The 12129-nt window shown below is 38.6% G+C and overlaps 1 non-coding gene across 1 annotated transcript; it reads left to right on the plus strand.

The window, feature by feature from the left end:
• Nucleotides 1-1274: 1274 nt before the first annotated feature.
• Nucleotides 1275-1361, plus strand: TRNAM-CAU (transfer RNA methionine (anticodon CAU)). The gene is given in 2 exon segments: nucleotides 1275-1312; nucleotides 1326-1361. It is a non-coding gene; the product is annotated as a tRNA-Met (tRNA).
• The last annotated feature ends 10768 nt before the right edge of the window (nucleotides 1362-12129 follow it).

Below are 12129 nucleotides of genomic sequence, written 5' to 3' on the forward strand. Positions count from 1 at the left end.
TAGTATTTTTGATTCTCAATCTTCAGATTTATTAGCTCTTGAATCTTTTCCACTAAGATCAGATTTTGATTTACTTCATGCATTGTATCTTTTATATTCAGTGTACTCAACAGTGCCTTTGACTTACTTTGTGGTCATTAGTTAGACATAAATATAATTATCTTATCTTATCTATAACTAATTGGTGTTGTCCATCTTATATATTTCCATTCTTGATTGTTCCTATTCCCATAGTTCAATAAAATATCATTGGTGATGATGGCTTGATTCTATTTGGGCCCACACTTTCTCTCCAAGATAGCCCTTTTTAGGCTAGAAATGGATTCAGCACTATCAAAAACCTTGAACCTTTGGAGAAGCCAAAATCCTGAATCCAGAATTTAGATATGTGAGAGTCCTTAAATAATTTTTTTAAAGTAGAAATAGATTCAGCACTATCAAGAACTTTTGGGAAGCCAAAATCCTAAAGCTTGACAATGGTAACCCAGATTTTCCAAAATTTTTTACTGTATTTTCCCACCTTTTCCCACACTCTCCATAGAATTTTTTATTATTCTCGGAGCAAAATTGTCACCGATATAGATTACTCTGACCATAAAACGGTTAATGGCAGCACTATCATAACCACCAACCTGCAACATGTCAATGCGATTTACTCTTACTATAAGTCCTTTGGGCAGACCTGGATTTACTATTACCAAGTCTTTTGGCATAACCTTTAAGGAGAGGAGACATGCTCTTGAGAACTGGATTTACTCTCACTGAGTCATTTTGGCAGACTCTTGAAGGGTAAAGAGTAGAGCCAAAAAGCACAGAAGGAGAGGATGATGAGGCGGCCTCCAAATCATTTAAATTTCTTCCGCATTGGTAATTCGCCTTACAAATCCCAAACAATACCTTTGCAATTTTTACCTCTTGTTCTGCGATTGATGCGGACACCTGCACGGTTAAAATGACATCGACTCAGAAACCAAACAGGATGCCGGTGGTAATCCACAAAAAAACATTCAATTTTTGAGGTAAAACGCTTCGAATCTTTCCATTGCAACTAGGAGGAGATGACGTCTTCGCTACAGAAAAGAAATGTGAAGCTATGGTGGCAACTTCTGTAATAAACGGGGTTGATGATGTCACCTAATGAGCTTTCTTCAAGAATGCCGTTTATACAAGAAGCACAGTGAATCAAAATGAAATGACACTAAAATCAATGATACACAAGAAAACCATACCTTTACAGGTTTAGCTGGTTAATTCACTTACACTTTACATCACCAGGGGTGGTGGCGCAGTTGGTTAGCGCGTAGGTCTCATAGCTTAACTGAGAAATCCTGAGGTCGAGAGTTCGAGCCTCTCTCACCCCAACTATCATTTTGCCTGCTAGACTGAGTAATTATTGTCACTGGTAAAAATGCCAAACAGTTTGTGCGGCGCGTTCTCTGAAAATTGTTAATGAGCGGGCAGTGTTACGCATATCCTGTTATGAATATGCTACTTCAAGGAAGGTCGGTCATGTCTCTCAGCAAGCAAGACGATCGGGGAGCCTAGAAGGGGGAATGTCAGGGATCAGAGTGCCAATTCGAGCCGCAGAGACTTCGGCGCAATGCCGCCATCTCAGGAACAGCGGAGAAAACAGCAAGTATATCTGGCATGTCCCGAAGCGCTGGAGGGCATCCGATGCCCGAAAGCGTACCATGAAATTAAATCTATACCAAATCTAACTATATCTCCTAAATCCTGAAAATATCAAGAACTAAAATTCAAGAATCAAGAAAGACAGTTGAAATCAATCAATCGCATACATGAAAATAAAATCAAATACAAGAAAATACCCCCCAACTGGATTGGCCCCCGGCTATTAACCATCTCAAGCAATGAACTAGATGTCCCCGATGAATATGCTACCGAAGCAGCTGCCTGCTTCCAAGGAATCGAACCTGCACGGGAAAGCCCATTTAAACTATATTCATAAACACAACACTAAATAAATCGTCGACAGCAGGGTTCGAACCTGCGCTGACAAAAAGCCCAGCAGGTTTCAAGTCTCTCTCCTTAACCACTCGGACATGTTGAAATAAAATGTCTCTTTGACAATGAATGATAAACATTTCCGGAGATTAATTCAAATCTATTTCCTTCTTTATCAACATAATATTATATGACATGCCTCTTTATTCACCTTATTTCAGTTTTATAGATTTGAATTATTTATTATTTTTCTTATATTCATATTATTATTTTTCCTTTAATAAAATATTATTATTATAAAATAAAATAAATCTAAATATCTTTTCACACACATATCATTTATATTTATATTTATATAGATTAACATAGAAGAACAACAAAATCTAACTTCTCATCAATTAATTGATGTTGTAATTTTTAAATAAGGTTGTTTTCTAAAATAAAGAATCATTGCATTAGTACCATCAACATGGTTTTTCCTTATATTTGATTAATAATTTCATCAGAGGTAGAGATGACATAGGAGGAGGGGTTTGCGGTACCCACTAGTGGTTCACAAGTTCAAATGTGGGCCGCAAAGTCAACATGTGCTTTTGACGAGAAAACCATGGACGAAATCAAAGAATAGTTGAAGGATGTGGAAGAGGATGTTGTGGTGGAATGGGCATACATGCCATACTCTGAGGTAACAACATCCCTGGCAGCTTGCATTCCTAACAGGTAATGCATGTAAAAAACTAATCCAATACCTACACACAATGTAACTCTATTACAGAATGAAGACACTCTTAAGCCGAGTCTTATTGGACATAAACGATGCTAAGAATGAGATTCATCAGCTATGCATGATCAATGTGTGGTTGATCATGGTGTGCGAGACAACTCGTTGTCGCAGAGGTAGAGATGACAGAGGAGGAGGGGGTTGGGGTACCACTAGTGGTTCACGAGCTCAAATGTGGGCCGCAAAATCAACATGTGCTTCTGATGAGCAAACGTGGAAGAGGATGTTGTGGTGGAATGGGCATACATGTCATACTCTGAGGTAACAACGTCCCTGACAGCTTGCATTCCTAATAAGTAATGCATGTAAACAACTGATCCAATACCTACACACATTGTAACTCTATTAGAGAATGAAGACACTCTTAGGCAGAGTCTTATTGGACAGAAACGATGCTAAGCATGAAATTTCGTATGTGTTGGATGATCTGGTTGTGCAGTTTTAGGATATTGACAAATGACTTGTGAGCTTGGAGGCTGGGGAAGCTATAATTCCTAGCCCTAATGGCTCTCACCAAGCTAAGCAAGTTGTGATTAAGGTCGGTGCCTCCCTTTCCACCTATTTTCTATGTTTGTGCTCTTTGTAGGGTCTTTTCTTTGTGATTGTCATCGGTTAGGAATCTGAGATCCGATTCTAGTTAATGCTTTGGGTAGACATGGGATCCAATTTGTGTTTTCTACTATTATTTATCATATGCCCTGACAATACCTATGGCCCAAGTTTCAACTTGTTTAATTTTGTTGATACCATGGATGAAAGGTCTCTAGATCTTCCTCTAGGCTAGTTTCCAAGTGGCAAGTTGAGGAGGAGCCAAATCCAATGGATATATGTCACTGTTTAGTATGAATGAACATAAGTTTTAATATAATCTCCGAAGCCTTTGAAATGATCAAGAAAGGACAAGAGGAGGTGAAATAGACAAGCTAGAAATTATCATAAACAACTCATCCCTCTTACCTATTTAGGGGTTACAACAATCGTAAGTCATAAGACAACATAGAACACAATTTAGTATCATCTGCACCACAACCACAATGAATTAGCAAAGTATTATAGGATTTTTCATATGAATGCACTACTTTGATGCACACTAGTTGATTGGAATGATAGTGATGAAGAAAATAAGTTTTACTTCACTAAGCCTACCTAAGCAAGACGTAACCAAGGTTTCAATAAGAGACAACTTGTAACTTGTGCTTCTTGACAAATCTCGAATTGATTAGCAAGAAGAGGATGCTAGCTACATGAATCATGTGCACATGAAAAGAAAAGAAGCTTTCATATTCTATAAATAACAAATCCCTAGATCTCATTTTCAAAACAAAGTGAAAACCCTTTTAGCTCTACTCTATTAGTATAATGAAGGAAAGCAATCCATTCAAGTAACAACATCAAGCAAATATAAGAGGTGGGGAAAGGAGATTCAATTTAAGTGGAAAATATTAGATCATATTTTTAATGTTTCGGCTAGCATCAGGAGTATTCCCATGTGTTGGGAAAGTGGTCTATGTGACAGGGCTTTGCACCCATAAACCCGTGTTATACACCTATGGTATTCTGATGACCCATGGTATTGCACCATTTGGAAAAGTATAAGTACAAGGGTGAGTGATTCATTCTTATGGTTTACGAGAGAATATTGAGAGGGATGAGATGGTCGAGTTGGGTCGAGAGAGCTAAGTAAGGCAAAGAGGTCGTGTGGTTATTAAAGAGGGTTGAGAGGACCTATGGTTTTTAAAGAGGGTCGATAGGGTCAGTGGTTGGCAAAGAGGTCTAAGAGGGCCTTTGGTTGTCAAAGAGTATCGAAATGGACTATGGATGGCAAGAGAAAGATGAGATGGGAAAGTTGGCACGAGAGGGCCGAGTTGGGCCAAGAGGGCTAATATGGCATATTGTTGGCAAAGAGGGTTGAGAGGGCATGTTGTTGGCAAAGAGGGACAAGACGGCCAAGAGGGCCAAGAGGGTCTGTTGTGGGAAAATAGGGTCAAGAGGGCTTATTGTTTACAAAGAGGGTTGAGAGGGTCTATTTTTGGAAAAGAGGGTTGAGTGGGTGTCTGGTTAGCAAGAGCATAGAGACGTGCAGAGGCACAAGACGTTGAGAGAGATATTCTCTCAAGCAAGAAAAATTTGCATGAGTAACATTGCAGGTTTGCTATGAGTGAGATACTCAATTATGTCAGATCCTAGGAAAGAGCACGAAGCAAAAATGGAGATCCAAATCAACCAATTGAGGACAGATCTAGGGTTTAATTTTCTTTATTGGTGTTTTCTTCAAAGTAATGCATAAATGCTTAATCAATGTATAAAAAATTTAAGGAATGAATATTTCAAATGCAATGTCAATGGAGGGTTTGAAATCATGACATTACATTACATTTTAAGCCACGAAAATATGGATTCTATTTAAACAATAAAAATATATCCCCATGGAGGCTACTTAAGGAAGGTTTCTATCCCCAGCTTAGGATGAGCATTGTGGGCACCAAAGAAGAAGGAAAGACACCTTCCATCTTGCAACCTACATGGTCTCCCATACTCCACATTATGGAACTCATGTGAACCTACCTAAGGAGAACTATAGTGCTTTTGTGTTCGGTCATGCCGAGTCTAGATTTTTACATTCGGTTGGATCTCAAATTGTAGGCGAATCTCAGGATTCATAACAGAAAATAATGGAAAATGGAAAACTCATAATCCCGAGGGATGGCTAGATAAGTCAAATCATGCAAGACCCAGTGATGACTACATGAATATACCTTGATAGCCATGAACAATAGGAAATAAGAATGATGTTGTTAGTTTGAAAATGTTGATCCATGGAATTGCTAAAAAACATGGGATTCACCATCTTCCTTGGATGGAATCTCTTCAGGTGGAGAAATCCATTCTCTGTAACAACTTGCAACAGTGATCGCCCCTATAGGTTTGGTCTTATAATCATCCCAATCTAGAATTCTTCTTTAATTCTAGAAATCCTCTTCACTGAATTGAATTCAAAATCTAGTTTTTGTGGGATTTTGGTTGCTTATCCCTTCCTTTGGAACTATTATTCTGGAGGATTGGTATTCTCAAGAAGGTGAATTCCCTTCTCTCCCCTGGTTCTTTACTCTTTCTTCATGTTGTCACTCCTTTGTTCTCTCCCACACTTCTCTGGTTTCATCTCACGATGTTTGTCTCTCTAGCTTTGGTATTATTTTCTCACCCCTCCCCCTTGTTTAGTTTACCTTGTTGGGTTTTATATTCTATCCCTTCCCCCTAGATTAGTATTCCCACTTTAATTGAAAGGTCCATTATCTAGTTCCCTTCTACAAGTCCCTCGATTCATTTCCTCCATTTGTTTCCTTCGGTGTATTATGTTTAGGCGCTCATTATCAACTCCTTGGTGCAATGGAATACGAGGTCTTCCACAAGTATGGCTGGCCTAATAAAACATCACAAAATTTAATGGGAGCAACATCACACAATGCCTCATCCCTGAAAGGCTTGATGTTGTAGGGAAGGTGACACTGTTGACTGACATGGAGGTCTCACCCTTGGTGGAGCCACCCGACGGTGTATGGTTTTGGGTGTGGTGTTGTCGGCATGCCCAACTGCTTAATGACCTCTACTAAGATGAGGTTCTTTTGAATCCCACTGTCGACAAAGAAATGAATTGAAGCACCATTCGTCCATATCTGTGAATGGAAGAGATCCTCACCTTCCTCCAGATCTTCGGGCTCACTTTGCTTGATCTGGTAGTGGCAACAGCTGCACTGGGTTCTACATCAATGATTTGTTTTCCCTTGTTAGGTAATAGATCTGAATTATAACTTGCCTCTGACTCTGAAGCTTTTAGCTTCACCATTAGTGATTGCTTTGGATAACATTCATTTTTGTTGTGATTGGGGCTCTTCTAGAACTCACACCACTTTCTCGTGTCTTTTTTTGTTTTCCCATTACTATTCTTTGCTTGCAACTTCGATGGGTTTTCCTATTGTGTTCCACCCAAGCTTTTTCCTTTTTCTTTGTAGTTTTGGGGTGGCCTTGCCCTGCTTTATTTTGATAGATCCAAAGTCTCACTTCATCTATTTAATTTTTTTCTCGATTTTGACAACATATCGGTATGTTGTGCTAAGTGAGGAGATGCCTAGGAACTCCATTTCTTCCTAGATGTATTTGTGCAGATACACACGATATTTGAGAAACAAATGTCACTATGAATCCTTGATACCCAACTTTGTGTGTAAATTATGAAAGACATTCGTGAACTCTAGCACTTCTTTGTTCCCTTTTTGTCGTAGTGTGGTCCATTTTATGTACTTGTCTTCATAGCTTCAAATGAGGTAATAATGTTCCTTAACAAAATCTCGAAAAGAGTTCCAAGAGGGTGCTACTAAAAATAGTGGGGATTGATCCTTGGCCTTTATCTCACAGTAGGTTTCCCACTATTTCTTGACATTGGGGGGCAACCTTTAGGAGTGCAAAAGTAATATTTTCTCTATCCGAGAAATTGTGGACTGAAAAATATCCTTCCAACAAATTTAACCATTTATCTAAAGCATCTGAATCTATCTATCCTTCAAATATAGTAATATCAAAGTTAACTTATACCTTGAAGGGGATTATGTCTCTAAAGTGTCTGTGTTGGGTCCCTATAATACTAGTGATTACCCCATTACTATTGTATTTATACACCCTATTTATATTGTTGTGCCCCTATTACCCCCATATTGTTATTTTTGTGGCTTTATATTATTATTGTTAGGTCGGCTGGATTATATTGTGACTCCTTAGACTCCTATATATAGAAAGGAGGTTTTGTCATTTGTATCATCCAAGAATTGTTCATTTATGTAATGTAAAGGAGGTTGCCCCCTCGAAGAGGCTGAATTCTAAGGCGTGGATCTCTCTTTTCTATCTTTTTGTGAGCTGGTTTCATAACATTTGGTATCAGAGCTTTGGATTCTAGGGTTTCGCTGCTCCAAACAGGTCATCGTGGCATTTTCGCTATAACTTTTTTTCTGTGACGTTTCAGAAGTCGCAAAAAAAACCCATTTGAGAAGAAATCGCGCTGAACCTTGGGTCCGAATTTCAGAGCTTTTCGCGCGATATTTGTGGAGATATGATCTGAGGAAGTTGGTCTTTTTGCAGACTCCTGAATTACATTCAAAACAGGTGACCTGGGGAAAATCGTCATAACTTTCTCTCTGAGGATCGGATTGAAATTTCGTAAAAAGGTAAAGAAAGAGGATGGACTGTAGTTTTTTTGATGTGTGTTTCAGATTCAAAGGTTGAAACAGTGACTCGTGGCACGTCGTACAAGTTCGCTCTACTGAACCAGTCTAAAAGCAAGTCACTGTGGGAGATTTCACATAACTCTTCCTTGGAGAATCCAATTTGGCTCAGACTTGTGGCATTGGAAAGAGGACGCAGAAGGCTACTACAGGTAAAAATTTCAGAATTGGATGATCTGAAATTACAGAGATACATCAGATTCAATATCAGGCTTCTATAAAGTGAAAAAAGGTGTGTAGTTTTTTTTTTAATTTTTGTGTAAGCTTGGTTTAACGGAATTCAAAGGGCATAGTAAAGCATTATTATCGGTAACTGATGCCCCGAGGAAAGAAAATGCAAACACCTAGTAAGGAACCTGAAAGCTCTAGCATGACTCATGAAGAAGAGGAAGAAATGCTACATGATATATCAAAATTACAAGAACAAGTGCAACAAATGTCACGCTCACAAAAGCTAACAGAAGCTAAGATAAGTGGCGTGGAATCTAAGATAAATGGCGTGGAATCTAAGGTAAATGGCGTGGAATCTAAGATAAAGGGCATGGAAGCTAAGATGGATGGCATGGAAGCTAAGGTGAATGGCATGGACGCTAAAATTAATGGCATGGATGATAAGATGGATGAATTGAAGAAGTTGCTACAAGAAAGGGTCACTAATGGTGAAAAGGTAGTAAAGGAAACTCATGATGAGAACAAAAGAAATGTTAATCATGATTCCATAGACTCTAATGTTGGATCGAAGACTCACCATGTTCCAAAAATCGATATGAGGAAGTTTGATGGCAAGGATCCCGCCACATGGATATTACAGATGGAGCAATTCTTCGATCTCAATAATGTGCAAAACACACAAAAGGTACGTATGGCAACTTTATATTTGGAACCAAATCAGTTTGTATGGTATCAATGGCTTTGTTCTCGTAAACAATTTATCACTTGGGCAATTTTTACGGAAGAATTGATAGCACATTATGAGGATACAAAAAGCAACACTTTTTTTAGCCAATTGATAAGTCTCAAACAAAAGGGTTCAATAATGGAGCACATTGAGGAGTTCCAAAAATTGAACATAAGGGTAAAAGATATTCCAGAGGAGCATAGGATTGATGTGTTCATAGGGTCTTTAAAGGATAATATCCAACATGATGTGCGCCTTTGGGAACCTGATTCATTAGAGAAGGCATTCAGGTTAGCAAGAAAAATGGAAAGCAAAATTATGGCAACTAGGAAGCATACCATTCACAACTATAAAGACGGAAGTGTTGTTGCCCATAGTCTTCCACAACCTACAAGGTTGACACCACAACAATTGGAAGAAAAAAGAGCAAAAGGGCTTTGTTACAATTGTGATAGCAAATACACAAAAGGTCATAAGTGTGCTGAGAAGAAATTATTCTACATAGATTGTGAAGAGGAAGAAGAAAAGGAGCAAGAAAGGTCAAAAGAAGAGGATATATTCCAGGAACAAAGCCTAGATGAAGAACAAATAAATCCGACCATATCTTGTAATGCATTGGCGGGAATTACCACTCCTCAAACCATCAAGATAGAAGGACAAATCAAGAAGAAAAAGGTAATAGTGTTGATTGATTCAGGAAGCACCCACAATTTTATTCATTGTAGGGTAGCAAAAGAATTGAATTGCTTCCTATATCCAGCACCAGAGTGTCAAGTGATGATTGCAAATGGAGGAACAATAAATTGTTCTGGAAAGTGCCATAATATCAAGCTATCCATGGGAGAATATGTATTGACTAGCCCAATGCTTTCCATTCCAATGGGAGGTGCTGATGTTGTACTAGGAGTCCAATGGCTACAATCCTTGGGTACAATAGCTTTTAATTTTCAAGAACTTTTCATGAAATTTTCTGTGGAAGGAAAGGAAGTTGAATTAAGGGGTATTGCAGGGAAACCAGGAAAGATAATCAGCTCTAATGGCATGACAAAGCTTCTAAAAAAGGAGCAAAGAGGTGTAATTGCACAATTATGTTCGCTAGATGTTTCCACATTGGAATCATCTATTTCTCCAGATCTCCAAAAAGTCCTGGACAATCATTCCAAGGTATTTGAGACTCCCAAAGGTCTCCCACCTATGCGTGATCATGATCATGCTATTCATCTGATTCCAGGAAGTGTTCCTCCAAACATCAGGCCGTACAGATATCCCTATGTCCAAAAAAGTGAAATTGAACGTATGGTTGCAGAAATGCTAGAGGCTGGTATAATTCAACCGAGTCAAAGTTCTTTCTCAGCTCCAGTAGTATTGGTGCACAAGAAGGATGGATCATGGCGCATGTGTCCAGATTATAGGGAGCTCAACAAGCTCACTATTAAAGATAAGTTCCCCATTCCTGTCATTGATGAATTACTGGATGAATTGCATGGATCAATTTACTTCACCAAGTTGGATCTTCGTTCGGGATATCATCAAATCAGAATGAAGATTGAAGACATTCCGAAAACAACATTTAGAACTCATGAGGGTCATTATGAATTTTTGGTCATGCCTTTTGGCCTTACCAATGCACCTTCAACATTTCAAGGTTTGATGAATTCAATTTTCAAACCATTCCTTAGAAAATTTGTGTTAGTATTTTTTGATGATATACTAATCTACAGCAAGTCTTGGAAGGATCATGTTGAACATGTTGACAGGGTGCTACAACTATTGGAGGAGAAACAATTATATGCAAAAAGATCCAAATGTTTCTTTGGAGTCCAGGAGGTGGAATATTTGGGTCATATTGTATCTCATGAAGGAGTTAAGGTAGACCCTAGCAAAATTAAAGCCATTAAGGAATGGAAAATCCCCACATCCATAAAGCATCTGCGAGGATTTCTTGGGTTGACAGGGTATTATCGCAAGTTTGTTAAGAATTATGGGAGAATAGCAGCACCTCTAACAACATTATTGAAGAAAGATTCATTTTCATGGACTCCGGAAGCAACAAAGGCCTTTGAACATCTTAAAGAGGCAATGTGCCAAGCACCGGTCTTAGCTACACCGGACTTCACAAAAACCTTTATTGTGGAATGTGATGCTTCAGGAAATGGAATTGGTGCTGTTCTAATGCAAGATGAAAGACCCATTGCTTTTGAAAGTCGTCCAATCAAGGGAAAGTTTTTAAGCAAAGCTATTTATGAGAAGGAAATGTTGGCAATACTCCATGCACTTAAGAAATGGCGACCCTACCTAATGGGAAGACACTTCAAGGTAAAAACGGATCATGATAGCCTTAAATACTTTTTAGAACAAAGATTATCCTCTGAAGAGCAACAAAAGTGGGTCACAAAGATGTTGGGTTATGACTTTGAAATCATCTACAAAAAAGGGAAGCAAAATGTGGTGGCAGATGCACTCTCAAGAAAGGATGAGGATGTGGAAGCATTGTTGTGTGCCATTTCTATTATCCAACCAGATTGGATAAACGAAGCAAGGGAGGAATGGAAGAATGACGAAGAAGTGTGGGCACTTATTCGAAAGCTACAACAAGATTCCAGTACTTCTGATACATTTAGCTGGCAAAATGATTCGTTATGGTACAAAGATCGCTTATACCTCTGTAAGAATTCCCAGCTAAAACAAAAGATTCTTATGGAATTGCACACTTCTCCCTTAGGAGGGCACTCAGGATTTTTAAAAACTTACCACAGGGTTAAGAAGGAATTTTTTTGGGATGGCCTTAAATCAGATATTCAAAAGTTTGTGGCGGAATGTTTGGTTTGCCAACAAAATAAAGTTGAAACAATTAAGACACCGGGTCTATTACAACCTTTATCCATTCCAAGCCAACGTTGGGAGGAGGTTTCAATGGATTTTATCACAGGTTTACCCAAGTCTGAGGGAAAGAGTGTCATCATGGTGGTAGTTGACAGACTTACCAAGTATGCACACTTTTGTGCATTATCACATCCATTTAAAGCCAGTACAGTTTCTACTGCATTTATGGAAACAGTTCAAAAGCTACATGGAAACCCAAAGATTATTGTAAGTGACAGAGATCCCATTTTCACTGGAAATTTTTGGACAGAATTATTTTCTTGTCTTGGTACTCAGTTAGCTCATAGCTCATCTTATCATCCTCAATCTGATGGGCAAACTGAGATAGT

Source organism: Pinus tabuliformis, chromosome 7 (assembly GCF_031772625.1).
Source record: "Pinus tabuliformis cultivar Carrire ecotype Pingquan chromosome 7, CPIR1, whole genome shotgun sequence".
Taxonomy (NCBI): Eukaryota; Viridiplantae; Streptophyta; class Pinopsida; order Pinales; family Pinaceae; genus Pinus; species Pinus tabuliformis.